The 13,094-nt window shown below is 38.1% G+C and overlaps 1 long non-coding RNA gene and 2 pseudogenes across 1 annotated transcript; 2 read left to right on the top strand and 1 right to left on the bottom strand.

Annotated features, from left to right (window-relative positions):
- The window catches only part of LOC145909631 (uncharacterized), a 169,974-nt pseudogene that overhangs the window by 19,043 nt on the left and 137,837 nt on the right, over positions 1-13,094 (top strand).
- Positions 1,806-3,481, bottom strand: LOC145908766 (uncharacterized; annotated as a pseudogene).
- LOC145907878 (uncharacterized) lies at positions 10,730-12,347 on the top strand. The gene is made up of 4 exons (XR_014402902.1): positions 10,730-10,823; positions 11,224-11,351; positions 11,865-12,003; positions 12,188-12,347. It is a non-coding gene; the product is annotated as an uncharacterized LOC145907878 (long non-coding RNA).

The following is a 13,094-nucleotide window of genomic DNA, read 5'->3' on the forward strand; positions in this document are numbered from 1 at the left end:
CTTCGGTTGGATTGATTTGTACGTCTTCCGCTTCATAGTTTCTGCTAAATGGGGCACATTGAGCTTTATTAGCATCAATGTAGGGAGAGAATTTTGTTACTAATGAAATCGAGATCTTCAGTAATTTTTGCCCAATTAAGATTTACAGTTTCATAAAATTCACTAATGGCGACGGAGGGCCGCTGCAACCATTCGCACGTAAATGGTTTAAATTTTTCCTTAAAGTGCTCATTATCTTCCAGTTGCATTTCGTTTGTTGCTAACCCGTAAGGTTTTACAAAATATAAAAAAAATCGATCACAATTGCAACCTACGAAACAATAAAAATACATTACTAACCTTTCGGAAAATGGTGGAAGTATTGCACCTCACGCTTGTTCTTTTTCGAAGTCGTTGCAGGAGAAGCCATTTCAGTTTTTATTTCTTCCCACCTTGCTTGACATCAAAAGACAACTGTATAGCAAGTCTCCGGTACGATATTTATAGAGACATATCCCATGTAATCAAAAAACAATACGTCATATGCCTCGATTGGAATGTTGCAATTTTCGGTAAACAAGCACGAGTTTAGCTACTTTCGACACTTGTTTACCAGCACTTGCTGTGATAAACAACTGGAAAATTTCAACGTTTGGTAAACAACAAAGGGTTTGACCTACTTTCGACACTTGTTTACCAGCACTGGCTGTGATAAACAAGTGAAAAGTTTGGTAAACAACAAACGACTTGACATTCTTTTTGCAAATGTACATGTGAAGCTCCCCCTTGTCTTAGGCAGGAATCCGCAAATAGTGTGTTGCGACCCATATTTCTGTTACTGTCCATTTTGGAACCCAAAATATTTTAATATAACGATGCACTTTATTATATGAAATACCGTTTGCATTAATATTGGATTGTTACGTCACAGTACATTCTGTTGAGTTCGCCATAAACAGTTAAACCATGGTATGCTCTTATTTGGGTCGTGAGTCTGTTAAGCCATCACAATATTATGTGCCTGAACGTGTACTGTGGTTGCCATCTACCTAGGATTGGATTACCCATTTTTAGCTAAACGCTTGTACAAAAGAGGCAAACCTTAACTGGATGAGCCTAATCCGACAGTACTTATAAATGAATAATCGAGTTTTCATTCAAACGTGATTGTGCTTCAATATTTTCGTTGTTCAGAGATGGCTCTTGGCCGTGGTAGGAAATCCTGCATTAATGCGGACTGTCTAACTGTAAATGAATTTGTTTGTTTTTCACATATCCCTGTTTTTACACTTTAAAACAACATGTCTTGCATACAACACATCACAATATACCATCAATTTCAATTTTTATTGCCTTGTTTCTGAATAAAAAAAAATGAATTTCAATTAATTGTATGTCATACGGAGGATAATTGCTGTACATTAAAAAATAGTTGTTTGAAATATTTTTAACAAATTTCGCACATTTCGAAAATATTCTTTGCATACAGTGTAATTTTTTCACGTATCAAGGATAATACATCAGCAATTTTCAGGTATGTAATTAAGCGATGTACACTTACAGGTCATACAGGCAAAAAGTGCACTTTTACACTTTAATGCAATATACACTTTCATCATTTTGAATTGCTTCGTCTTTCTGCAAAAGGCTCAAATACTGCAGAATTTTTTTTTAACTTCTCAAAGAAAGAGGCCCAATTGATGACATATTAACATTCCGCTGCAATGCCAGTTTAGCTTTAATGATCGCATGTTTTTCAAGAACTTGCTGGGTGTTGATAAAATATGTTCCCCCACATCCTTGTCTAAGCTTTCCAAATGCTTTTTCTAACGGGTCAGTAGAAAATTGTCCCAGCATGACAAAGTCATGTGTTGATTGCAAAAGAAGTTTTGTAATAGAAATGAGACCTTGGCATGTATGATAAAAAGCAGATGAAGTATCACCAGATATTTGCTTTACCCCGACTTTACCAATAGAACTCATGCTTCTTACATATTCTGCACAACCTATTGTCATCACATGAACTCATCACTGCTCTTCTAGGATCTCTGAACCGGATGTTAACACCATGCTTTCTCACATTGACTACTTTCCAGAATTTGACAAACATTTTCAGAAACTTAATGGTGCCTGCATTATCAGAACCAGCAACTGCACTGTGAGTTTCCAATGCGACTATAGTCTCATCACAAAATACCCTTAAACAGGTTTGCACATTTTGGCGCTCAATAGGCCGAGGATACACAGAAACATAATTTAGCTTTGACTGAGTAACTAAAGAACTCAACTCAGCTTTAAATAGTGTCCTCAAGTCAGACCATCTAGCAACACATTCTTCACCTTCCTCATCAGTAAATTTAATTTCTCCACACTTTCAGTTAGCCAATTATTTCTTATCAAAAGATGAACTTTTTTGTCCTTTGTTTTGTTTTAAACTTGTCAAAAAAAGCTTGGTTTGCTCTGTTGCCATCACACTCATTTGGCATTTCTGAAGTTGATCAATCAGTATGGTAATTTGTTCAAACTGAAATTGAGCAGTCAACTTATACACTGGAATCATTTTAATCAAAAACTGTTCCCCCATGATAAGAAAGAGCTGCTTTTACGTATATCTCGTCCACCATAACAATCACATTCCTTACTCAAGTCATTTGTGTTGCCAATTTTGGATGTTATTCTGGTCAGCGTTTTAGTACAAGGGAGCTTATGATCTTGTCTAAACTTTTAATATGTTGATCTTGACGACGAAAAATATTCAAATGCTCTGACAAATGCCTCAGTGGAATATACAGGTTTTCCAATGGACTGTGCAGCTGCCATTGAATTTCCGTAGTCAGTGAAAACTTTGCTGAAATGACTTTCCTCAACATTGCTTAGGTAATTAACTGCCTCTTCTATTCTTGACCATCTGTCCAATGTGAAAAGTTTGTTGCTAGCCAAAGATGGAATAGAAATTTTTATGCCAAGGTGGAAACATTCATGCACAAAATTCTTGAAAACTTTGATGACAAACAAAGGTATGCCGGCTACAATTTTTTTTGACTGGATAATGAGAGAATCATCACTTTCAAATGAAATTGTAGAAACAGAAAAGGAATGTTTGTTTAAAGCTTCAACCAAATCATTCTCATGTCACCAGGTAATTTGTCCTGTTTTGTGAATTCATCGAGTTCATCAACTACAACATTTCTTTGGCCTGACATGGCTTTTTTTGTGGTTCTAGGTATGCTGGAGGTGGATGGAATTAAACTTTTAGGGACACATGCAAAAACTGAAGGTGCAAATGTTGGGCGGTACCTGCCATAGGACAAAACTTTTTATAACCTTGCGGCCAGTGTCTTTCGCATACAACAGTGTCTGGTCTGTCTGGAATATTGTCCCTGGGTATAGCATGTAGCCATCTCAACCTCTCTTCTCTCTCTCGTGGTAATCGAAAAACTGCAGTTTTATCTCCTGCATCATATCCACTTCTACAACCTGTCACACAACACTTTCTACCCATGTTTTCAAAAAATCCTGCATACATATAATTTTCATGTATGTTATACCTACATGTATTGATATTAATAAATATTTCTCATAGATGCAAGTTTCTGAAGGAATAGTGATTCAACATGATATTTTGAAACAATAACATCATAGATGAACATCTACCCATTCTGCCATTATCCTATTCCTAACCAGAACCTGACTGTCTGATGATGGTATTAATGTCCATAGTTTCTCATCTACTGTTTCTATCCAAACACTACTATTTTTAATGTTTCATTGCATGATATTCTGAAGTGCACTGGAAATATTGGCATGTTCAATTAACATAATAATCTGTAAACAAAAAAGTTTAAATATGCATCTGACCTGTTTTACAATAAATAATATAAAAAAACTTAGCACCAACTTCCAAAAGCCCAACAGGGACCTAAATGTACACAAACACAACTTTTTGACCTTGCTGGATGAGTCTCGCAAACACCCGCTAACTGAAAATAAGCGTAAATTTATTAATTTTTTTGTTTCACACGCATTACCCTATCAGTAACACAGCAAAAACTATTTCATGAGATTATCCGAGCAATAACACGCCAAAACCTGTCTACAAATCTTGCACGACCGCAGAAACCACTTGAAACACATCCGCCTCCAGTTTTGAAACGAGCGCGACCGGTGTCCAGGCCTGTTATAGAGGGCGCTATGACGTAAACCCAAGTGAGAAGTTTTTTTGAATGAGCATTGGTCACTAGATGGTATAAAAGAGTTGTGACTGTGAAGGCTTTCGGTTTGTTCACTTGCGTTCTGAGTTGTAACATGGTTCAGTAGTAATAGATTGCAGTGGAGTTGAAGATTGGTCTTTAGATTAGTTTAACACATACGAAGCAACCGTTTTGGTGTAATAATTGCGATCTCCACGAGATTGCGACAATTTTATGATTTCTTCCTCATTACTCTAAAAATCAGATCGGTTCTACACAGCATACGAAAAGTTTTTCAAATCATCTGGTATTGAAGTAATACTTTCGTGATCCAAGTCTTGTATGCTTCTGAATGGAAAGTGGAGCAGAGCGTCCTGAAAGAAAAACTCGTCGTTCAGTAAACTCACGGTTTTCACGTAATCAAACAAAAGACTCCCAATCACCAACAAGAATTGGGAGTGCTACTGTGAAAACGTAGATGCACACTATTTCTATTCCAAGTGTAGCTGTGCATGAAGTCGTATAAGGACAAATCTGAAGCTTCTTCTGGACGTTGCAGATACATTCGGATTGTCTTGTCAGTAGCAATGTTGCCTTTCCGCGGAAGCAAGATTCGCTTTGTAGCAGAAGGAGTGTGAGCAAACTTTACTGAAGACAATGCAAGCACCATCTCATGTTCCATAGGGGCAAATTTGTTCACAAATTGATAAGCAGCGTCGCGGCCTTCCACATCGCGGCTTAACTCGTGTAAAGCCAATGGATTATCGTGTGATTTCGACACGTAACCTGCCACATAATTCAATAGCGTTGCACTGCCATTCGCCAATTGAACATCCATACTGGATTTCGATGCAAATCAAATGTAGTTTTTCACCCTTATTAATGTTGCACCTGCTGCTTTCTGTGTGAATTTCCAACCCATGTACAGGAGTGTTGCAATTTTGCGTTACAAAAACAATTTTAGCAAACTCGCGATCCCTTTGTGGCAAATCAGCGTGAAATCTATCGATGTGTATTGCCAGAAAGTGGCAATGCACCGTCCCTCTTTTTTGGAACTCAAAACGGTAGAAATATGTTACAACGTTGCCAGAATTTTCAAGAACGTTTGCAAGCAAGTGGTTTTTCCATGTATGCATGTTCTTCCCTGTTACATAACCGCGTAGCAATTCTGAAATCACATGTGCGAAATGCAATGTTTCCACAGTAGCCAGTGTTGTGGCACCTTTTCCGATTTTCTTCATTCTGTTTTGTAACCAAAGCGCTCGGGGAAATGTCCATTCACATGGAGAAATGGCAATAAAAATGCAAGGCAAGCCAAATTGTTTCACTGCATCGACAATATACGCATGTTGCCATTCCCAGAAAGTCTCCGAGAACCCTTGGAGTCGAGTGCTGTGGCGGGGCTGCAGTTCAAGAGACGGGCAGATTCAATTGCTCCGCTCACGGTCTTATACAACCACCGATCATACTGGAAAGGCAAAAGGTCAAAAGACGTCGAGTAATCGCAAACATTGGCTCGTTTTCCGCTTTCATGCGATTCCCCTCCGTCTATTGCTGATTCACAATAGGACTTAAATGGACACCAAATTGGCCAAATCGCAGTTTCAATCAACGGAATCTACAAAAGAAAAACATTTCAAACAATTCACAATCACCATTTCTCAAAAAACAACACTCACTTGAAAAAGATTGTAAAATGGAATTCGCAATTGTGCGCAACCTTCTTGACGTAGCCTCACAAATTCGCCATAAGCACTCCTTTCATCGTTGAGGAGAAAATTATACGCGATCATCAGTTTCTCTTGTCTCTGAACGTTTTTAATGCCACGGATTCTTTCAAGAACAGAAGATGGTACCAAAGACACAGCAACCCCTCGATCTTTAAAACGATATCCATTCTGCAAACGCCTCCTCGAATTAACATGAATCCGGTAAACCGCAAGAATTGACAGATCATGAACTGTCAACTGTTGCAACTGTGGAGGCCAATCGGATAAACGAGGAATCGTATATTTGCCACTACACTGGCATTTCCTAATCGTCGAAAATCGAGGACGCCGGAATCGTGCAAGTGTGAACTGAAAAACACCTTGCACAATAAGACCACGACGAGTCCACTATCCATTTTTGCAATGCTGATCCAACGCTCAACCGTTTAGAGCTGCAATCTTCCACTGGAATCTCTGTTTCACCAAAGAATTCTTCTCCGCGTTGGTCGTAACGTGCAAGACGCTCATTTTCACGCTCCTGTTGCAAAACAACTTTTTGCTGTATCTAAAAATATGGTCATTAAATCAACAAGATAACGCTTGCCATGTGCAAATAATGCCTCACCTCAGCATCAACAAGAACACAATCCTGAAAGTAAGAATTCAAATGCCTTACCGCATTTGGAGACATTCTCATGCACAGCTTCAATTACTAAGCGCAACAGCTCTGCAAAATGCAATGGAAGCAACATCATTTCAATATCTTATATAAGACAATCACACACACAAAAAAAGCCTTATCTTCACGCCAAAAGTAAGATTATCACCGCAACACCAACTTGCACACTTGCTTCAATACAATGTAGGAACAGAAGGAAAGAATAGAAAATGAACACCACATACCACAACACAACAAATGCATATGTGCACTTTTCACGATCATTACGATACAGACGGCAACTCTCTTCTTTTCCTTTCTCTTCGTCGTTTTCTCTTTGCGACCTTTGCCATGTTTCTTACCAGAAACTTTTTGGGGCTTTGGCAACACCGTCTCGACCACTTCGTCATCACCACTAACCAGCACTTCCTCTTCGCTTTCTACTTCCTCTTCAATTCTTCTCCTTTTTCTTTCCAACTATGCAACTCCTGACCCACTTCTCGGCACGGCTTTTTTCTTTGTTGCTTCCAATGCTGAAACTTCATCCGTGTCATCACTGCCGGAAGAAAAAGCAATACAGCTTAGTTCATCTTCATCTCTTCTCTTGCCAAGTCGCTTCACCACTTGTCGAACGTTTCTTCTTGCAGATGTTCCGCTACAGCCGGGTTGTTCTTCATCATCTAAAGGAAGTCCTTGCTTCTGGAAAATTTCCTGAAGTGATAAGCTCTTCCTTCTTTTTAAGTTCGTACCCAACAAAGCACTTAGACCACATATGGCATCGCAATAAGCAGAGAAATACTCTTTTTTCGCATTTTCGGGCAATGTGCTTCGAATTGCCAAACACATGTCGTATGACATGCAAATGTATACCCATCAAATACATGGACGTACCAACATGGGTCATTTTCTCTATAAACCACTCAGTCACTTCGTCCATCTGCAGAACTGCCTTACGCAATTTCAGCAACTTTGCTTTCTGCACTTTCACGTCATCTGGTTCTTTTCCTTCCTCACCTTTAGAGAACCTCACAAACGAAAGTGAGCAATCCTTCACATCTTCAACGAAATCCGAAAAGGACTCGAAACAAATTTTATTGCTTAAGTTGTTTAAATCCGCCTCAATCCTTTCCCAATTTGCATCCATAGTGTCGGCAAATTCCGACATGGCGACATGAGGCCGCTGGAGCCACTCACACGTAAAGTTTTTCAGCTTGTCGGCAAAAAAACTTTCCGACGCCATTCGTTCCTCATCCGTTGCAACGCCATATACCCTTTGGAAAATGATAATAGTAACTAACTCCTTTAGTGTTGCCTTTAGGTGATTTGTCAGGAGTTTCCATGGCTAAACCAAAACAATATTACACCACACTTGAAAAAATTCCACTTTCATCAAAACAAATCCTAACCGAACTGTACGAAAAATACAAACATTTTTTAAAACCCTATTTCTCAATTTCTTCCAAGCAACACAAATGCAACAGTCAATTGCATTTCCACTTTCAAAAATACAGAACATCAATACTCATTGCAACAATACCTTATCAACATCAATTTCACATATTCATGAAATGCACACCAGCAGCAATGAAACAACTTCAAACTAATGTTTTCAAACAACGGATGTTCACTCAATCTTCCACAACAACCTGCAAATATCACAGCACAGCAATGAAAATTCAATTGCGCAAAGTATCATCACAGACAAACACAAAAAATAACAAGCAACATCCAATATATTGCTCCACATACAAACAATGTTTTACACAATTATTCCAAAAAAAACAATCTTCAACAAAAAAAAAAAAAAAATTGCATACTTCAAGAAATTGATAATCGAAGATTACCTGCTGCAAGATGCAATAACCCAAAACACAGTAAAAACAGAATAAGAACTTCAGCAATATTTTCAACTTTATTTTATATATCCTGCAAAAGAAAAAGATTTCAAGATAATTTAATATCTCAGAAAAAAAATCAATGCTCTCACAAAACTCCTAACAAATTTCAAAATCATCAAACACCCAAATTGTTAAATGTTGCTTCACAACAATGCAAAAAAAAATTAAAACAACAACCATGTCCATTAACACAAACAAACGAAAAACCCAATAATGAAGGTATTTAAATTACAGGGCCAGTACAGAAATAAATTAAATAATTTTCAAACGCAACCGAAATACGCAAAATTTACGGCACCATCAATCAAAAAAATCAAACAAACTACCAAGAAATAACATTTCCACTACAAAAAAAGCAAAATTAATACACAAATCAATAAACTTGAAATTGAAACATAAGCAAAATTACCCCACAAGTGTGGGAAATTTTATTCAACAAAAAAACGAGGCACAAATAAATTCCATTATCAACAACACTGTCCACAATTCAACAATCCGAAAGCTTGGCTGCCACAAGCCAGTCGTCATCCGTCCATTTGGGGTGGGCCACGGGTGGGATTGAACGGCGTGTGTATAGTCCGATGCCCGAGGGCATCGAACTTTAATGGCAGACAGGACTACCAACGTCCGCGTTTCTCTCAGGCGCCACCTTCCGACTTGTGTTAATACCACAGCAGATATGGTTCGCATACAAATACCTGTACTCCGCCCTGTTCATTCAACCGTAAAAAAAACGGGCAACGCCATCTCATTAAGGGTCGAAAAACATTCACGCACTTTCACTATTTTTGATTAAAAATCGTGAGCTGAATTTCCTTGTAGATACTAGCAGTGCCCTTAGTTTAATTCCCCGTGCCCGTAAAAATTAAGTGCGCTTTGGGGAACGAATTTCAATCATACGGGAAAGTAGAGTTATCTCTCAACTTTAATGCAGGTCGTTTTACGTGGACATTCCTCGTTTGTGGATTCTTGTATTATAGGTGCCGATTTTTTGAGTAATTTTAAGTTGTTGGTTGATGTAAACCACAAGCGTTTGTTGCGCAGCGGAAACGCAATTGGTAAAAAGTCACTTAAACGATCTACTAAAATTTCGGATAATAGTTCTATTAAACAGACAGACCAAGTCATGATCAGTCGTGCAAATGATCGCTATCGAAACATTTTGACGCAGTTTCCCGCTATCACGCAACAGATTTCAGGTTATCGACCCCCAAAACATAACGTGATGCACAGAATAGAGACTGCCGGGCGGCCTGTGTCGCTAGAGAGCATTTCGCGAAACTGGAAAAACAAGGCACATCTGAATTGTGGAAGAACATTTGCCAGCTCATGGGAATTAAACACCACTGCACTACAGCGTTCCACCAACACCACTGCACTACAGCGTTCCACCCACAGGCTAACGGATTGGTGGAACGCTTTCACCGTCAACTCAAAAGCAGCCTGATGGCTAGATCGGCTAATCCAAATTGGATTGACGAGCTGCCCTGGGTTCTGCTCGGTATACGTTCATGCCAAAAGAAGATCTCACCATATCAAGCGCGGAACTCGTTTACGGCTCAACCATTTCCCAACCTGGGGATTTTCCTGTTGCTGCAGACACGTCTATCAAGTATTCCGAGTTTGTACAAACTCTTCGTCGTGCGATTCAAACATTATTACCGCAGCCCATGTCGCGCCATTGTCGAACTCGTGTATTTGTGCCACCTTCGTTACGCAATTGCACATATGTTTTCGTGCGTAAAGATGGATATCGCCCACAACTTTTGCCACCGTATGATGGTCCTTTTAAAGTGTCTGCTCGTCACGAAAAGTATTTTGTGATAAACATTTCAGGTGTTGAACATTCCATTTCGATTGATCGCCTTAAACCTGCTATTGTTGACTGCTCCAAACCTGTACCTGTTGGGCAAGCTCGTAAAAGAGGGCGACCAAAAAATCAACATCCCGCTTCTGGGGGGAGTAATGTGGCGGCACCCCATTAGTCGACAATTAGTCGTTAGATAGCGCACGTTAGCTGACACAATTAGCGATTTAAAGCGGGAAAATAGAATCTATCGCTCTATTGTTGGACGCTATCATCGTTTCGTATTCTATTTTACTAATGGTCAACGGTCATATCTGTGGATGTGTAATGCAATAATATTGGCGATGAATTAATTCAGGTAATTCAAACCTTAAATTAAAATAACATATATAACGTGGGAATGGCCAGTATAAGAGCGCATGAACCATGCAAAAAGTATACACGGTATTCTCATGTGTACACCTGTACCGACTGTTTCACCTCGTGATAGGGCACTAATATTTTCATTGGAAAATATGAAACAACTTCCTGGAAAAGTCATAGGTAGCTTAAACTATGGAGGATATTAAAGAAGGATTCCAGGTATATATGTATCTACTTTTATTGTTATTGTGCTGAAAAGAGTTGGGATTGACAGTGTATCGGCCTCTATTAACAATTTTTGTTAACACTACATTGCAACTGAGTGTATTTTTTATTATAATTGAAAAAAAGCATTTTTGCTACTCTTTCAGCCCACGTATGGTCAAACAAGGGGCCAATAATGTGTCTCACAGACCAACAGTCTGCAAATAGAGAGTTGCAGCCCAAATTTGAATCATAAAACCATAACCATCTATCCACTTGGGTTGCTAATTAGATGCAAATGCAATGATGTTTTTTTACAGTATCCCAATGCTTACATATGCGAAAGTCTTAGTGTTGTCAATATTGCAGAACAGTCAGTTAATTTTTCTTACTATTTAACCTTTGTAATATGTAGGTCACCATCAATTTTGACAATAGTTGGTGATGGAAACGTTGTTTGGAGCTGCATTATGTTTATTCTTCCTTGAGCATCAGCTGTTTTGGGCCTGGGTGGACAAGAACAAACAAGCTTAGAAAATTGTGGTAATTATGTTGCTATAAGTTGTAATGTAAATTTGATATCAGTACCTCCTAATGCATATTTACAGTGCATGTATAATTTAGGCTTGATATTTTTTGCGTGGTACAAGTACAATTGTTATTGAGACTGGCATAAATGTGGCCAAGTCTTGGTTCATTTTTTTCTAATTTGTGCACGATAATACTGTACAAGTATTTTGTTCTATTGCTATTTTTTGTTACTTAAAGGAAAATATGATTTTACTGTCATATAGATTTTGAGTTTTCATACAATGGCTGTGAACCGAATTTGTTAATTTAAAGTTACCATTTTGTTAACCTCTTTTCTGTAAATACGTATAATTTTGCTAATCAACTGATATGTAGTAAAATATATATTTAAATAAATCTAATACCTGAACAAAAATTAGAAAAATTCGTTACTTGTTAACAGTATAGGCCTTTGATAATGTTAGCTTTCACAAATTATAATTTTATGCACATGTTCAAATACTTTTTGCAAACATGTTTTGGCAGGGAATTAATGTCTGTTAATAATAAGGAAACATGGGGAAAGAAAAGCTCAAATGGAAGCATTTTTTTTTTAAATACTGATCTAGTGCTGTAGACAAGAAAGAAGAGCCACAATCAAGTGCCAACTATATTTCAAATACTGGTGGGTGTGCTGCAAGTAAAAAATAAAAAACCTATGTTGCTACAAAGTTAAATTACCTCTATTGAAATAAAATTATGTGTATTTTGCGCAACGAAACACAAAAAAATGAGCACCGATAAAACCATAAGTTATCGAGTCAGGTATCCTTTATTAATCTCACTGTATTTAACACTAATTATTTTAGGTGGTCAAGCAATAGATGGTCGGCTAGCTAAAGGCCCTTGCCACACAACTACAAATATAACAAGGGAAGTTTAGCTGCATTTGAAATGAAGTGTGCCCTGAGGCGGAATATTTCATAATTTTGCAATTCAAATCATATTGAAAAAATATCAGCTGCAACTCCAAACACAGCTTTTCCGCAAGTAGCACAGGGCAACATGCATGTGAATTTCCCACAACCCAATGGATTAACCGAGTTCTACTGTATGCGTAATGAGTATTTACTTTATGTTGTTTATGTGGCAGTAGTAGTGGTGGGATCAAGCCGATTCCTGCAAACCTGTTCTTGAAATTGTAATGACCTCCGTAAATCAGTTATCCCGGTTAGGAAGCGTATGTACAGGCCTATGTTTCACTTTATGTATTGTATTCTGACTGCTAATTACATGCTATTGATAGCTTACAACTTAGGAGCACGTGTGTTTACAACGTATTGTGCAGAGACAATACATTAGAACTCGTGTATAACCTATGGCATAGTGAAAGAATCCCACTACTGGTCAATAACAATAATTTTCGTCGAAATTGGCATTTTGTTTGATTGAATAGGTTTCGTTTTTCGGCGTGCAGAATTTGCTATTCTGCACGCTTACTCCGTGCTTTTGTTGTCAGCAGATGTTAAAAATGCTTCGGAAAACGTGCCTAAAATCTTTTGCCGGCAAGGTTTTCAACCCTTTTTTGTCGTTTTATAAATTTATAATATGTGCAACTGTTGTTTAGTATCGCTGACGCTGCTTTCTATTTGAACAAGAAAATCGAGCGATATTGTTGTGTGTTCAAATCTTCATCAAATTGTGCCTGGGTCTTCGAATATTATATACACAGAATTTCCCAGCACTGGCTGTTGCGACGCCATTGGTATCAGTGAA

This window comes from Ascidia mentula, chromosome 7 (assembly GCF_947561715.1).
Source record: "Ascidia mentula chromosome 7, kaAscMent1.1, whole genome shotgun sequence".
Lineage (NCBI taxonomy): Eukaryota > Metazoa > Chordata > Ascidiacea > Phlebobranchia > Ascidiidae > Ascidia > Ascidia mentula.